Consider the following 14,454-nt stretch of genomic DNA (forward strand, 5'->3'; position numbering starts at 1 on the left):
CACTCGCATTCCATCGCATGACGGCAGTAGACTGACTTCTTTTCCCTTGGTACTAAACCCAGCACAAGGGGAAAAAATAAGTTACCATCTAAGCGGGCAACATCCCATTAGCTCTTCTTTTCACCTCTCCCACACGGCGGCGCTCCGCCCTCAACACTCTTCCCATGACACCTTTAGCATTTCTGCCAAAAAGCAGCCCTTGCAACAGCACCTGACAGTCACTCTGAACAGCAGACTCTGGCCACTCCCCAGCCTTAATACCACAGAGTCCTGTACCCAACGAGGAAGCACACGGCCTGTGAACAATATTATAGCAAGTAAAGATGAGGAATTAAAAGTATCAGTTTTAAACAAACAATTTAATACTGTAACCAGTAATGATGATTGTGAAGCTTGGTTGAGGTGGTGCAGTCAGAGGGTGGGATATTTCCCAGGGAATGCCTTACTGCTAAATGATGAACTAGCACTCAGCTGAGCCCTCAAGGGTTAACGCATTGTTGTTAATGTAACCTCACATTCTACAAGGCAGCACGAATGGAGGGAGGGAGGGCAGACAGCATGGCAGAGAGAGACAGAGACACACCCTGTGTGTGTGTGGGGCGGGGGAAGAGAGCGAGAGATGCACATTGCCCCTTCAAGTGCGCTGACACCACTTTAAAGACATTGCCTTTTTAAGTAGGTCAGGAAGTTGAGACAGCAGCTGCAGGCAGCAGACTCTCTCCACCCTGAGCCCTGTCCTGTCCCCACCCTGCTCTAGATGGAGAAGGGATAAGTGGGGGGCAGGAGTAGGGGGAGGGGGACACCCTGACATTAGCCCCCCTTTCCCCTCTCCCCTGCACAGCAAGTAGGAGGCTCCGGGGAGCAGCTCCAAGTCAGAGGGCAGGAGCAGCACATGGCAGTGGGGGGGAGGGAGAGCTGAACTGCCAGCAACTGATAGCCTGCTGGGTGGCTGCCGCACAGGGAACTTAGCTGGGCGGGGAGCTGATGGGGGGCTGCCGGTCCACCCTGGTTCCAAGCCCCCACCAGCTAGCTGAAACGGGCTGCTCTTCCTGCAAGGACTGGATAAACCAGGCAGCTGCCAAGCAACATTATAAGGGAGCATTGCGCAATGTTACACAAGCATGTTCCCTAATTGATCAGCAACGTAACAACGTTAACCGGGGCGACTTTAAGTGAGGAGTTCAGTGCTTTGAATATAGTATCACTTACTCACAGCCAGTTATGTGCAAGGCAGAAAGCTGAGGACTGTTAATCTCTGCTTAGAACAATGCCCAAGCTGCTCAGGTCCACGTCTGCCACCTTCTCCTTCGGCTGCTGCTCCTCCATGCTTCCTCTAGAAGCACAGCTGCAAAAGCCAAGCATGAGACATCACTACATACAGCTCTATTGCTGCGTGAAATCCACTCAGTGAATACAGACCGAGTACACACTGACTGTCACCGCTCCACTCTTGCACCCACTGTCCAGCATGATTTTCATCCCCTCCTACTTCTTCATGGTTCCTGAGACCTAGCCTGCGGGGATGCACAGCTAGCACCACTGCCCATGTCCTATGAAGGGAAACGGCACAAGGAGAGGCAAGCACAGAGAGAGAGAGAGACACACACACAGGGAGAGAGTGTTGGCCAACACATTAGAAGAGAGAGAAAAACACAGGAGGAAGGCAAGCAACTCACCAGCTGGAGTCATCCTCCTGGATCCAACCTTCTGCTGCAGAGAACTCGCCGCTCCTGGCCAGAGAACTGAGCAGCCTCTGAAAATGGGGACCTTGTGCCCTTCGTAACTAAAGCTAGTCAAGAACATTTTCTTACAAACCCAGCCCCAGCTAATGTGGCGTCCCTACCAGGAGCAGGGAGGGCCGTGAGCAGAGCAATCACCAAAACAGACACTTATCTCATTGAGAGTGGCGGCTGTCCCGCTCCCAGTTGGACAGCTTTTGCGTGGCATCGACAATACTCGCAGTGTCATCGCTCTCCTTCGCTTTCCATCGCATGAGGGCAGTAGATTCTGGCACGCGACTTATTTTCCCTTGGTACTAAACCCAGCACAAGGGGAGAAAACAGATCAGTTACCACCTTAGTTCATAATGTCTTCTAGGCTCTTCCTTTCAACTCTCCCGCATGGCACGGCTCCGCCCTCAACCCTCTTCCCGTTATACCTTTAGCATTGCAACCAAAAGCACCCCTTGCAACGGCACCCGACATAGTCACTCTGCACAGCAGACTCTGGCCCCTCCCCAGCCTCAATACCACAGAGCCCCATACCCAATGAGGAAGCACACGTGCTGTGAAGAATACTACAGTGAGAACAGATGAGGATTTCAAAGCACTGACCTCTTACTCACAGCGGGAGGCAGGAAGCGGAGGACTATTCATGTCTCCTTAGAAGGATGCCCAGGCTGCTCACATCCACTTCTGCATATTCTCGTCCGGCGAGGGCTCCTGGATGATTCCTCTGAAAACTAATAAAGCCAAGCAAGTACCATCACTACACACAGCACTACTGGTGCATTTAATCTTGCCCTCATCCCTGCCTCCCTCTCCCATCCCATCTACATCCGCTCGACTCGATGAACAGAGACTGAGTCAACATCCACAGACACCGCTCCACTCTAGCGCCCACTGCCCCGCATGATTTTCATCTCCTCCTATTTGTTCATAGCTCCCGAGATCTAGCCTGTGGGGATGCACACGTAGCACTCCTATCCGTGTCCTATGAAGGAAGACAGCACAAGAAGAAGCAAGGACAGAGACAGAGAGAGAGAGAGAGAGAGAGAGAGAGAGAGAGAGAGAGACAGACAGACAGAGTGTGTGTTGGCCAACACATTAGAGGAGAGAGAGAGAGAGAAAAAAAAACATGGGAGGGAGTCAAGAAACTCACGAGCTGGAGTCATCCCCCTGGATCCAACCTTCTGCTGCAGAGGACACACCCCTCCTGGCCAGAGAAATTACCAGCCCCTGAAAATGGGGACCTTGTCTCCTTCATAAACACTAGTTAGGAAACTTTTCTTACAAACCCAGACCTTGCTAATGGGGCGTCCCTACCAGGAGCTGAGCCGTGAGCAGAGCAATCACCAAACCACACACTTATCTCAGTGACAGTGGCCTCTGCTCAACTCCCAGATGGACGGCTCTTGCCTGGCATGAACAATGCTCACAGGCTCGCTGCTCTCACTCACTTTCCATCGCATGAGGGCAGTAGACTCCGACGTGGGACTTCTTTTTCCTTGGTACTAAACCCAGCAGAGGGGAGAAAAGCAAAAAAAGAAAATAGCATCTCCGTCTGCAATGTCGCGTAGTCTCTTCATTTTACAGCTCCTGTATCCCACGGTTCTGCCCTCAACCCATCTCCCATCACTACTTTACACTTGCAACTAGAAGGGACCCATTATAACTGCACCCAAAATAGTCACTTTGCTCAGGAGACTCTTGGCCCTTCCCCCACCTTAATGCCAAAGAGCCTCATGCCCAACGAGGAAGCACACGGCATGTGAAGAAAAGTACAGCAAGAACAGATGAGGAATTCAAAGCACCGACAGCTAACTCACAGCCAGTTATGTGGGAAGCAGAAAGCCGAGGACTGTTCGTGTCTGCTCAGAAGGATGTTCAGTTTCCTCATGTCCACATCTGCCAACCTCTCCTCTGGCTACGGCTCCTGGGAAATTCCTCTGGAAATGGATCTGCAAAAGCCAAGCATCAGCCATCACTACGCACATCTCTATTGATGCTTGAAATCTTGCCCTCATCCCTGCCTCCCTCTTCCAGCCCATCTACATCTACCCCACTTGATGAACAGAGACCAAGTTAACACTGACAGTCACCCCTCCACTCCCACGCCCGCTACCTTGCACAATTTTCATCCCCTCCTACTTCATCATGGCTCCCGAGACCTACCCTGTGGGGGTGCACACCGAGCACACGTGCTCGTGTCGTACAAAGGGAGACAGCACAAGGAAAAGCAAGGACAGAAAGAGAAAGGGTGTGTGTTGGCCAATGTACTGGAGAAGAGAGAGAGAGAGAGGAAAAAAAAACACAAGAGGAAGGCAAGCAACTCGCCACCTGGAATCAACCTCCTGGATCCAACTTTTTCTGCAGAGGACACAGCGCTTGTGAACAAAGAAATGAGCAGCCCCTGAAAATGGGGACCTTGTCTCCTTCAGAACCACACCTAGACAGGAATATTTTGTTACAAATCCAGCGCCAGCTAATGGGGTGTTTGTATCTGGATTCAGGTGGGCAGTGAGCAGAGCAATCACCAAAACAGATACTTATCTCATTGACAGTGGCGGCTGCTCCGCTCCGAGCTGGACGGCTCTTGCCTGGCATCCAAAATGCTTGCAATTTCGTCGCTCTCACTCGCTTTCCGTATCATGAGATGAGCCGACGCTGACCCTCCACTTCTTTTCTCTTGGTCCTGAACCCAGCACAAGGGGGTGGAGGAGAAACAAATGAGTTAGCATCTCAGTTGGCAACATCACATAAGTTCTTCTCCCATTTACCGCACCCCAGACCTCCACCCATAACCCTTCTTCCGTTACGCCTTCAGGACCACAACTAGAAAGTAGCCTGTTGCACGTACACTCAAAACAACCACTCTGCACAGGAGACTTGTGCCTTTCCCTCCTCTTAACCCCACAGAGCCATGTACCCGACCAGGAACAAAACTGGAGCGAGAACAGATGAGGAATTCGAAGCACTGACCGCTTACTCACAGCCAGTTATGTGGAAGGCAGAAAGCTGAGGACTGTTAATCTGTGCTTAGAAGGATGTCCAGGCTGCCCAGGTCCACGTCTGCTAGTTTCTCCTCCTGCTGCTGCTCCCCGATGATTTCTCTGCAAGTGCAGCAAATAAGCCAAGCAAGAGCCATCGCTACACAAAATACAATTGAGGCGTGAAATCTTGCCCTCATCCCTGCCTCCCTCTCCCATCCCATCCACATCAGCCCCACTAGAGCAGAGACTCAGTCAACACCCAGTCACCGCTCCACTCTAGCGCCCACTGCCCTGCATCATTTCGGTCCCCTACTTGTTCATAGCTCACAAGACCTAGCCTGTGGGGATGCACACCTAACACACCTGCCCGTGTCCTACGAAGGGAGACAGCACAAGGAGAGGCAAGAACAGAGACAGAGACAAACAAAGAGTGTGTTGGCCAACACATTAGAGGAGAGAGAGAGAAAAATGTGGGATGGAGTCAAGAAACTCAACAGCTGGAGTCATCCTCCTCCATTCAACCTTCTGCTGCGTAGGACACACTGTTTGTGGATAGAGAAATGACCAGCCCCTGAAAATGGGGACCTTGTCTCCCTCGTAACTACAGCAGGTCAGGAATCTTTTCCTACAAACCAAGCCCCAGCTAATGACAAGTCTCAGCCTGGAGGCAGCTGGGCCGTTACCGGAGTCCTCCCCAAACCAGACACTTATCTCACTGATGGTGACGGCTGCTCCACTCCCAGATCGACGGCATCGCCATAGGCTGGCATCGACAACGCTTGTGGTCTCCCGGCTCTTCGTGCTTTCCATCTCACAACGGGGGTGGGCTCTAACCCTTCACTTCTTTCTCCGTGGTACTAAGCACAACAGAAGAGGGAAAAACAGAAGTTATCATTGGAATCTGCAGTGTTGTGTACGTGGTTGTTCCTCCCATTACACCTTTATAGCTCCATGGAGTCATGAAGAATCCCCGAGCTACCACCTGAGGTGGAACAAGAGCTGTACCAGGGAAAGAATTGTGCCCAAGCCTGGATGGGGTCCAGTCTGAGGAAAAAACTTACTGAAGCATCTCTGAGGGTGAGATTATCTATGTTCAGTTTGATTAGACATAGATTTGCGCTTTTTAATTCGCTTGGTGACTCACCTTGGTCTGTCTGTTACTATTTGGAACCACTTAAATCCTACTTTCCGTATTGATAAAATCACTTTTTACTTATTAATTAACCCAGAGTTAAGCTGGAAGGGGGGCAAACAGCTGTGCATCTCTCTATCAGTGTTATGGAGGATGAACTATTTTTGAGTTTACTCCCTATAAGCTTTATGCAGGGTAAAACGGATTTTTTTGTGTGTGTACACCATTGGGAGTTGGGCATCTGAGTGCTAAAGACAAGCACACTTCTGTGAGCTGTTTTCAGGTAAACCTGCAGCTTTGGGGCAAGTAATTCAGACCCTGGGTCTATGTTGGAGCAGATGGGAGTATCTGGCTCAGCAAGAGAGGGTGCTCGAGTCCTGAGCTAGCAGGGAAAGCAGGGGCAGAGGTAGACTTGGCACATCAGTTGGCAGCTCCCGGGGGGGGGGGGGGGTGTCTGTGATCCAACCCGTCACAGGGGCCGTCACTGCCCAAAGTTCTATTGGCGTGTGAGATGCCGCCCTCCCTCTCCCACCCACCGTACATCAGCCCCACTTGATGAACAGAGTCAGAGTCAACTCCCACAGTCACCCCCACCACTACCAATGGAGGATCTAGTACCCATCATGCTTCTCTTCCCCCTCCCAATGCCCCAGTGGGATGCAGGCTCTCCAGCCCTCGACTGCGAGCATCCACCATTGCCCATGTTCTATGCAAGGAGACAAGGAGAGACAGAAAGAGAGAGCGCGCACATGTTGGCCAACATATGAGAGCAGAGATACACGTACAGGAAGGAGGCAAACTCAGCACCTGTAGTCACCTTCCTGGCTCTCCACAAAGAGAGTTATCGCACTTTGGGAAGACTCCATAGCACCTGACAATTCCTTGAGAGGGCACAAAGGATTCCCCCGAGCTTATCGTGCCCCCGTGAGATGCTGAGGCCTTTCCTCAGGGGCCCTCCCCATACTCACAAATTCTCTCCACTGACAAGAGTATTTGCAGCCCTCCCTCAATACTGAACTTCAGCAAGTTTCCATTTGCTCTTACTCTGCAGATCATTGTCCGGCTTCCATCCCTAGGGATGGGCTCCGGGTGGCTGTTCCTTCCTTGGTCTCTGCCACAGGTTGGCCGATCTCTCATCTGACCAATCTCAGTACGACTGAAAAGAGAGAGAGAGAGAGAACGAGAACACTTGTAAGCTAGGTCACCACTTGTGCATGGAAGAACAATGGAGACACACGTCACTGGCTGCTGCTCCCTCCTTTATTCTTCTTCAGCTTACCGAGGGCCTAAAATACTCACCACTCGTAAGGAGCTACAGCCCTCCAGGAAAGGGACAATCCCAGACCACTGCCAGCCACAGGCAGAGCTGGACCTTCCCCAGGACCCATCCCATGGATAGGAGAAGTATCTCTCTGCTCTCCACGAGGCATCTCACTATGCAGATACTGGATAGAGAAATATCATTTCACAAAAACACGCACCTGCTCCTCCAACATTACAAGAGCGCTCCTCGGCTCCACTGCAAAGCGTAACAGCTAGATTGTGCAGGTCCGCTTCCTGCAGATGCTCCGCTGCCCTCTGCAAGAACAGCAAACCACCTATGGAAGAGCCATCACTGCCAAAAACACTACAGGTGCACAAGACCTTCCAGTACCTGCCTCCACTCTCACACCCACTTCCCCGCATGATTTTCATCCTCTCCTACTTCGCCATGCTTCCCGAGACCTGGCCTCTGGGGATACACAGCTAACTCACCTGCCTGTGTGCAATGAAGTGAAACAGCAGAAAAAGAGGCAAGGACAGACTGAGAGCACGTTGGCCAACACTAGAGAAGAGAGAGAGAAACAGAAACACGGGAGGAAGGCAAGCAACTCGCCACCTGGAACCTACCTTTTCTGCAGAGGACACATCGCTTGTCAGCAGAGAAATGAGCAGACCCTGAAAATGGGGACCCAGTCTCCCTCATAACCACAGCTAGTCATGAACATTTTGTTACAAACCCAGGCCCAACTAACAAGACGTCCCTACCTGGAGCCAGATGGGCCGTGAGCAGAGCTCTCACCAGAACAGACACTTATCTCACTGACAGCAGTAGCTGCTCTGCTCCCAGATGCATGTCTAATGCTTGATTTTGACAATGCTCGTGGTCTCGTCGCTCTCGCTCGCTTTCCATCGCATGAGGACAGTAGACTCTGACCGTGACTTCTTTTTCCTTGGTACTAATCTCAGCAGAGGGAGGGAAACAAAAAAAAATTAGCATCTCCAACTGCAATGTCACTTAGTCTCTTCATTTCACATCTCCCGTATCCCAGCCCTCAACCCATCTCCCTTTACTACTTTACAATTGCAACTGGAAGGCACCCATTGTAAAGGCACCCATAAAAACATAAGAATGGCCAAACTGGCTTAGACCAAAAGATCCATCCAGCCCAGTATCCTGGCCATTGCCAGGTGCCCCAGAGGGAATTAACCCAACGGGTAATTATCAAGTGATGTCTCTCCTGCCATCCATCTCCACCCTCTGAAAAACAGAGGCTAGGGACATCATTCCTTACCCATCCTGGCTAATAGCCATTAATGGACCTAACCTCTACGAATTTATCCAGTTCTCTTTTAAACCCTGTTATAGTCCTGGCCTTCCCGAGTTCCACAGGTTGACTGTGCGCTGCGTGAAGAAGAACTTCCTTTTATTTATTTTAAACCTGCTGCCCATTCATTTCATTTGGTGGCCCCTAGTTCTTATATTATAGGAAGTAAACTTATTTTTCCTTATTCACTTTTTCCACACCTCTCGTGATTTCATATACCTCTATCAGATGCCCCCTTAATCTCCTCTTTTCCAAGCTGCAAAGTCCTAGCCTCTTTAATCTCTCCTCATATGGGATCCATTCTGAACCCCTAATCATTTTAGTTGTCCTTCTCTGAATCTTTTCTAATGCCAGTATATCTTTTTTGAGATGAGGAGACCACATCTGTACCCAGTATTCAAGATGTGGGAGTACCATGGATTTATATAAGGACAGCAAGATATTCTCTGCCTTATTCTCTATTCCTCTTAATGATTCCAAACATCCTGTTTGCTTTTTTGACTGCCGCTGCACACTGCATGGACATCTTCGGAAAACTATCCACGATGACCCTAAGATCTCTTTCCTGATTAGTTGTAGCTAAATTAGCCCCCCCATCATATTTTATGTATAGTTGGGGTTGTTTTTTCCAATGTGCATTACTTCACATTTATCCACATGAAGTTTCATTTGCCATTTTGTTGCCCAATCACTTAGTTAAATCCAATGAACACTGAATAACTTCAAAAAGTTCCCATAAACTATCTTGAGCAATTTAGTATCATCTGCAATCTTTGCCACCTCACCTTTCTCCAGATTATTTACGAATAAATTGAATAGGATCGGTCCTAGCATTGACCCTTGGGGAACACAACTAGTTACCCCTCTCCATTCTGAAAATTTACCATTAATTCCTACCCTTTGTTCCCTGTCTTTTAAGAAGTTCTCAAACCATGAAAGGATGTTCACTCTTTTCCAGTGATAACTTTATTTTCATAAGAGCCTTTGGTGAAGGACCTTATCAAAAGGCTTTCTGGAAATCTAAGTACACTTTGTCCCAAAATAGTCACTTTGTTCAGGAGATTCTTGTCCCTTCCCCAGCCTTAATCCCAGAGTCTCATAACAAACGAGGAAGCACACGGCCTGTGAAGAAAACTACAGCGAGCGAGGTGAGGAATTGAAAGTGCTCATCTCTTACTCATAGGCAGTTATGCAAAAGGCAGAAAGATGAGGAATATTCATGTCTCCTTAAAAGGATGTCCAGGCTGCTGAGGTCCACTTCTGCATATTCTCGTCCAGCGAGGGCTCCTGGATGATTCCTCTGCAAACTAATAAAGTCAAGTAAGTACCATTATCACTACACAGAGCTCTATTAGTGCATTTAATCTTGCCCTCATGCCCGCCTCCCTCTCCCATCCCATCTACATCAGCCCCACTTGATGAACAGTAACCAAGTCAACATCGACAGTCTACACTCCACTCTAGTGCCCACTACTCTGCATGATTTTCATCCCCTCTTACTTGTTCATAGCTCCCGAGACCTAGCCTGTGGGGATGCACACGTAACACACCTGCCCGTGTGCTGTGAGGGGAGACAGCACAAGGAGATGCAAGGACATAGAGAGAGAAAAAGTGTTGGCCAACACACTAGAGAAGAGACAGAGAGAGAAAGAGCAAGGCAAGAAACTCACCAGCTGGATTCATCCCCCTGGATCCAACCTTCTGCTGCAAAGGACACACTGCTTGTCAACAGACCAATAACCAGCCCCTGAAAATGGGGACCTTGTCTCCCTCATAATAGCAGCTAGTCAGGAATCTTTTCTTACAAACCCAGCCCCAGCTAATGGGGCATCCCTACCTGGAGCAAGGTGGGCCATGAGCAGATCCCTCACCAAACCAGACATTTATCTCACTGACAGCGGTGACTGCTCCGCTCCCAGATGTACAGCTAATGCCTGATTTCGACAATGATCGCGGTCTCGTCCGTCTCGCTTTCCTTCGCATGATGACAGTAGATTGATACGTGACTTCTTTTCCCTTGGTACTAAACCCCGCACAAGGAGAAAAACAAGCAAGTTACCATCTCAGTAGGCAAATGTCACATTGGTTCTTCTTTTCCCCTCTCCCACACGGGGGAGGAGCTCCGCCCTCACTCTTCCCATTACACCTTTAGCATTACAACCAAAAAGCAGCCCTTGCAACAGCACCCGACATAGTCACTCTGCGTAGCAGACTCTGGCCCCTCCCCAGCCTTAATACCATAGAGCCCCGCACCCAACAAGGAGACACACGGCCTGTGAAGAATACTACACCAAGTATAGATGAGGTATTCCACTGGCACCGACCGCTTACTCACAGCCAGTTATGCAGGAGGCAGGAAGCTGAGGACTGTTCATGTCTGCTTAGAAGGATGTTCAGGTCCACTTTTGAGAGTCTCTCCTCCAGACAGCACTCCTGGACAATTCCTCTGCAGTGCAGTTGCAAAAGCCAAGGATGAGTCAGCATTACACAAAGCTCTGAAGGTATGTGAAATCTTGCCCTAATCTCTGCCTCCCTCTCTCATTTGGTCTACATCAGCCCCAGGCGATGATTAAAGACCAAGTCAACACCCACAGGCACTGCTCCACTGTGGCACCCACTAATATGCATGATTTTCATACCCTCCTAATTTTTCATGGGTCCCAAAGACGTAGACTGTGTGGATGCACACCTAGCACCCTTTTCCCGCGTCCTACGTAGGGAGACGGCACCAGAAAAGGCAAGGAAGGGAGAATGAAAGAGCCAGAGTGTTGGCCAACACAATAGAGAAGACAGAGAAACACGGGAGGAAGGCAAGTAACGACACCTGGAGTCATCCTCTAGATGCTACTTTCTGCTGCGTAGGTCACACTGCTCCTGACCAGAGGAATCATCAGCCCCTGAAATTGGGAACCTTGTCTCTCTTACAACCACAGCTAGTCAGGAACCTTTTCTTACAAACCCAGCCCTAGCTAACGGGGCATCCCTACCAGCATCAACGTGGGCCATGAGCAGAGCCCTCACCAAAACAGACACTTATCTCACTGACAGCGATGGCTCTTCTGCTGCCAGATGGACGGCTTTTGCGTGGCATCAACCATGCTCACGGGTCTCATCGCTCTCGCTCGCTTTCCATCACATGAGGGCAGTAGACTGGCAAATGACTTCTTTTTCTTTGGTATCAAATCCAGCAGAGGAGGGGAAAAGAAAAAAATATAGCATCTCCATCTGCAATGTCGCATAGTCTCTTCATTTCCCATCTCCCGTATCCCAGGGCTTCACCCTCAACCCATCTCCCATTACTGCTTTACAACTGCAAGTCGAAGATACCCATTGTAACGGCACCCAAAATAGTCACTTTCTCAGGAGACTCTGGCCACTCCCTAGCCTTAATCCCACAGAGCCTTGTGCCCAACGAGGAAGCACACGGCCTGTGAATAAAAGTACAGCGCTTACTCACAGCCATTTATGCAGGAGGCAGAAAGCTGAGGACTCTTCATGTCTGCTTAGAAGAATGTTCAGGCTCATCAGGTTCACTTCTGAGAGTCTCTCCTCCGGGTAGGGTTCCTGGACAATTCCTGTACCAGCGCAGCTGCAAAAGCCATGCATGATCCAGCATTACACAGTTGTGAAGGTGTGTGAAATCTTGCCCTCATCTCTCGCTCCCTCTGCCATTCCATTTACATCAGCCCCACCTGATGAACACAAATCGACTCAAAACCGACAGTCTCCAATCCACTCTCATCCCTTCTACCCCACATAATTTTTGTCCCCTCCTACTTGTTCATTACTCCCAAGACCCAGGCCTGTGGGGAGCACACCTAGCACACCTGCCCATGTGCCATGAAGCAAGACAACACAAAATGAGGCAAGGACAGATTCAGAGAGAGTGTGTTGGCCAACACAGAGAGAAAAGAGAGATATTAACACGGGAGGAAGGCAAGCAACTCCTCACCTGGAATCATGCTCCTGGATCCAAGCTTTTCTGCAGAGGACACACCGCTTGTGAATGGAGAAATGAGCTGATGCTGAAAATGGGGACCTTGTCTCCCACATATCCACAGCTCATTTTGTTACACACTGAGCCGTAGCTAACTGGGCATCCGTACCTGAAGCCAAGTAAGAAGTGAGCAGAGCCCTCACCTAACAAGACACTTATCTCACTGACAGTGACGGCTACTCGGCTCCAAGCTGGACGGCTCTTGCCTGGCATCAGTAACGTTCGCTGTCTCCCCGCTCTTACTTGCTTTCCATCGCATGAGGGGAGCAGACTCTGACCCTCCACTTCTTTTCCCTTGGTACTAAACCCACAGAGCACCGTGTTCAACGAGGAAATTCACAGCCTCTGAACAAAACTGAAGCGAGTACAGATGAGGGATTCCAAACACCGACTGCTTAATTAGAGTCACATGCTTAACAGCCTCACCTGACTCTTAGCAGGTTAATTGGAGTCAGGTGTTCTCATTAGCCTGGAGCAGCCCCTGCTCTGGTCACTCAGGGAACAGAAAACTACTTATCCAGTGGCAGGTTTATCTCCCTTCTACTACTCTGCTGTTCCCAACTGGCCTGGGTCTATCACAGCAGATACTGGATAGAGAGAGATTTCACAAAAACACACACCTGCTCCTCAAATATCACGAGAGCACTCCTTAGCTCCACTGCCAAGTGAAAAACATCTAGATTGTGCAGGTCTGGTTCCTCCAGATGCTTCTCCTCTGTCTGGGGCGGCTCCATTGGCCTTGAGCCGGCCTCTGCAAGAACAGCAAACCACCTATGGAAGAGCCATCACTGTCCAACATGCTACCGTGCTAGATATTTTACAATACCTGCCTCCACTCTCGCACCCACGACCCCACATAATTTTCATCCCCTCCTACTTCTTCCTGGCTCCCGAGACCTAGCCTATGGGGATCCACACCTACCCGTGTCCCATAAAGGGAGAAAGCACAGGGAGAGGCAAGGACACAGACAGGGAAAGAGTGTGTGCTGGCCAACACAGTACAGGAAAGAGAGAGGGAGGGAGGGAGAGAAACGAAGGAGATGGGGAAGGAACTCGCCAGCTCGAGGCATCCCCCTGGATCCAACCTTCTCTTGCGGAGGACACACTGCTTGTGGATGGAAAAATGAGCAGCCCCTGAAAACGGGGACCTCGTATCCACAGCTAGTCAGGAACCTTTTCTTACAAAAACAGCCCCAGCTAACAGGGTGTCTCTACCTGGAGTCAGATCGGCCGTGAGCAGAACCCTCAGCAAAACAGACACTTATCTCACTGACAGTAGCATCTCCTCAGCTCGCAGATGTACGGCTCTTGCCTGGCCTGAACAATGCTCACAGGCTCGCTGCTCTCACTCACTTGCCATCGCATGAGGCAGTAGACTCTGACGTGTGACTTCTTATTCCTTGGTACTAAACCCAGCAGAGGGGAGAAAAAGCAAAAAAAAAATAGCATCTCGGTCTGCAATGTCGCGTAGTCTCTTCATTTCACATCTCCTGTATCTCACAGCTCCGCCCTCAAACCATCTCCCGTTACTACTTCACACCTGCAACTAGAAGGGACCCATTGTAACTGCACCCAAAATGGTCACTTTGCTCAGGAGACTCCTTTCCCTTCCCCAGCCTTAATACCACTGTGCCTGGTACCCAACGAGGAAGCACATGGCCTGTGAAGAAAACTACAGCAAGTACAGATAAGGAATTGAAAGCACTGACCGCTTACTCACAGCCAGTTGTTCAGAAGGCAGAAAGCTGAGGACTGTTCATGTCTGCTTAGAAGGATGTCCAGGCTGCTCAGATCCACTTCTGCCAGTTTCTCCTTGGGCTGGGGCTCCTGGACAATTCTTCTGCAAGCACAGCTGCAAAAGCCAAGCATGAGCCATAACTACACACAGCTCTATTGGTGCTTGAAATCTTGGCCTCATCCCTGCCTCCCTCTTCCATCCCATCTACATCGGCCCCACTTGACGAACAGAGACCGAGTTAACACCAATAGTCACCACTCCACTTTAACGCCTACTGCCCAACATGGT

General features: G+C 50.0%; 1 long non-coding RNA gene across 1 annotated transcript; it reads right to left on the reverse strand.

Annotated features, from left to right (window-relative positions):
• Positions 1-5,239: 5,239 nt before the first annotated feature.
• On the reverse strand, positions 5,240-14,174 carry LOC123370905. Its single transcript, XR_006579616.1, has 10 exons — positions 14,149-14,174; positions 13,049-13,834; positions 12,384-12,537; positions 11,889-12,020; positions 10,767-11,601; positions 10,269-10,454; positions 9,609-9,738; positions 7,325-8,062; positions 6,888-6,999; positions 5,240-5,568 (listed from the first exon to the last, which is right to left on the reverse strand). It is a non-coding gene; the product is annotated as an uncharacterized LOC123370905 (long non-coding RNA).
• Between the last annotated feature and the right edge of the window lie 280 nt (positions 14,175-14,454).

This window comes from Mauremys mutica, chromosome 5 (assembly GCF_020497125.1).
Source record: "Mauremys mutica isolate MM-2020 ecotype Southern chromosome 5, ASM2049712v1, whole genome shotgun sequence".
Classification (NCBI taxonomy): Eukaryota; Metazoa; Chordata; order Testudines; family Geoemydidae; genus Mauremys; species Mauremys mutica.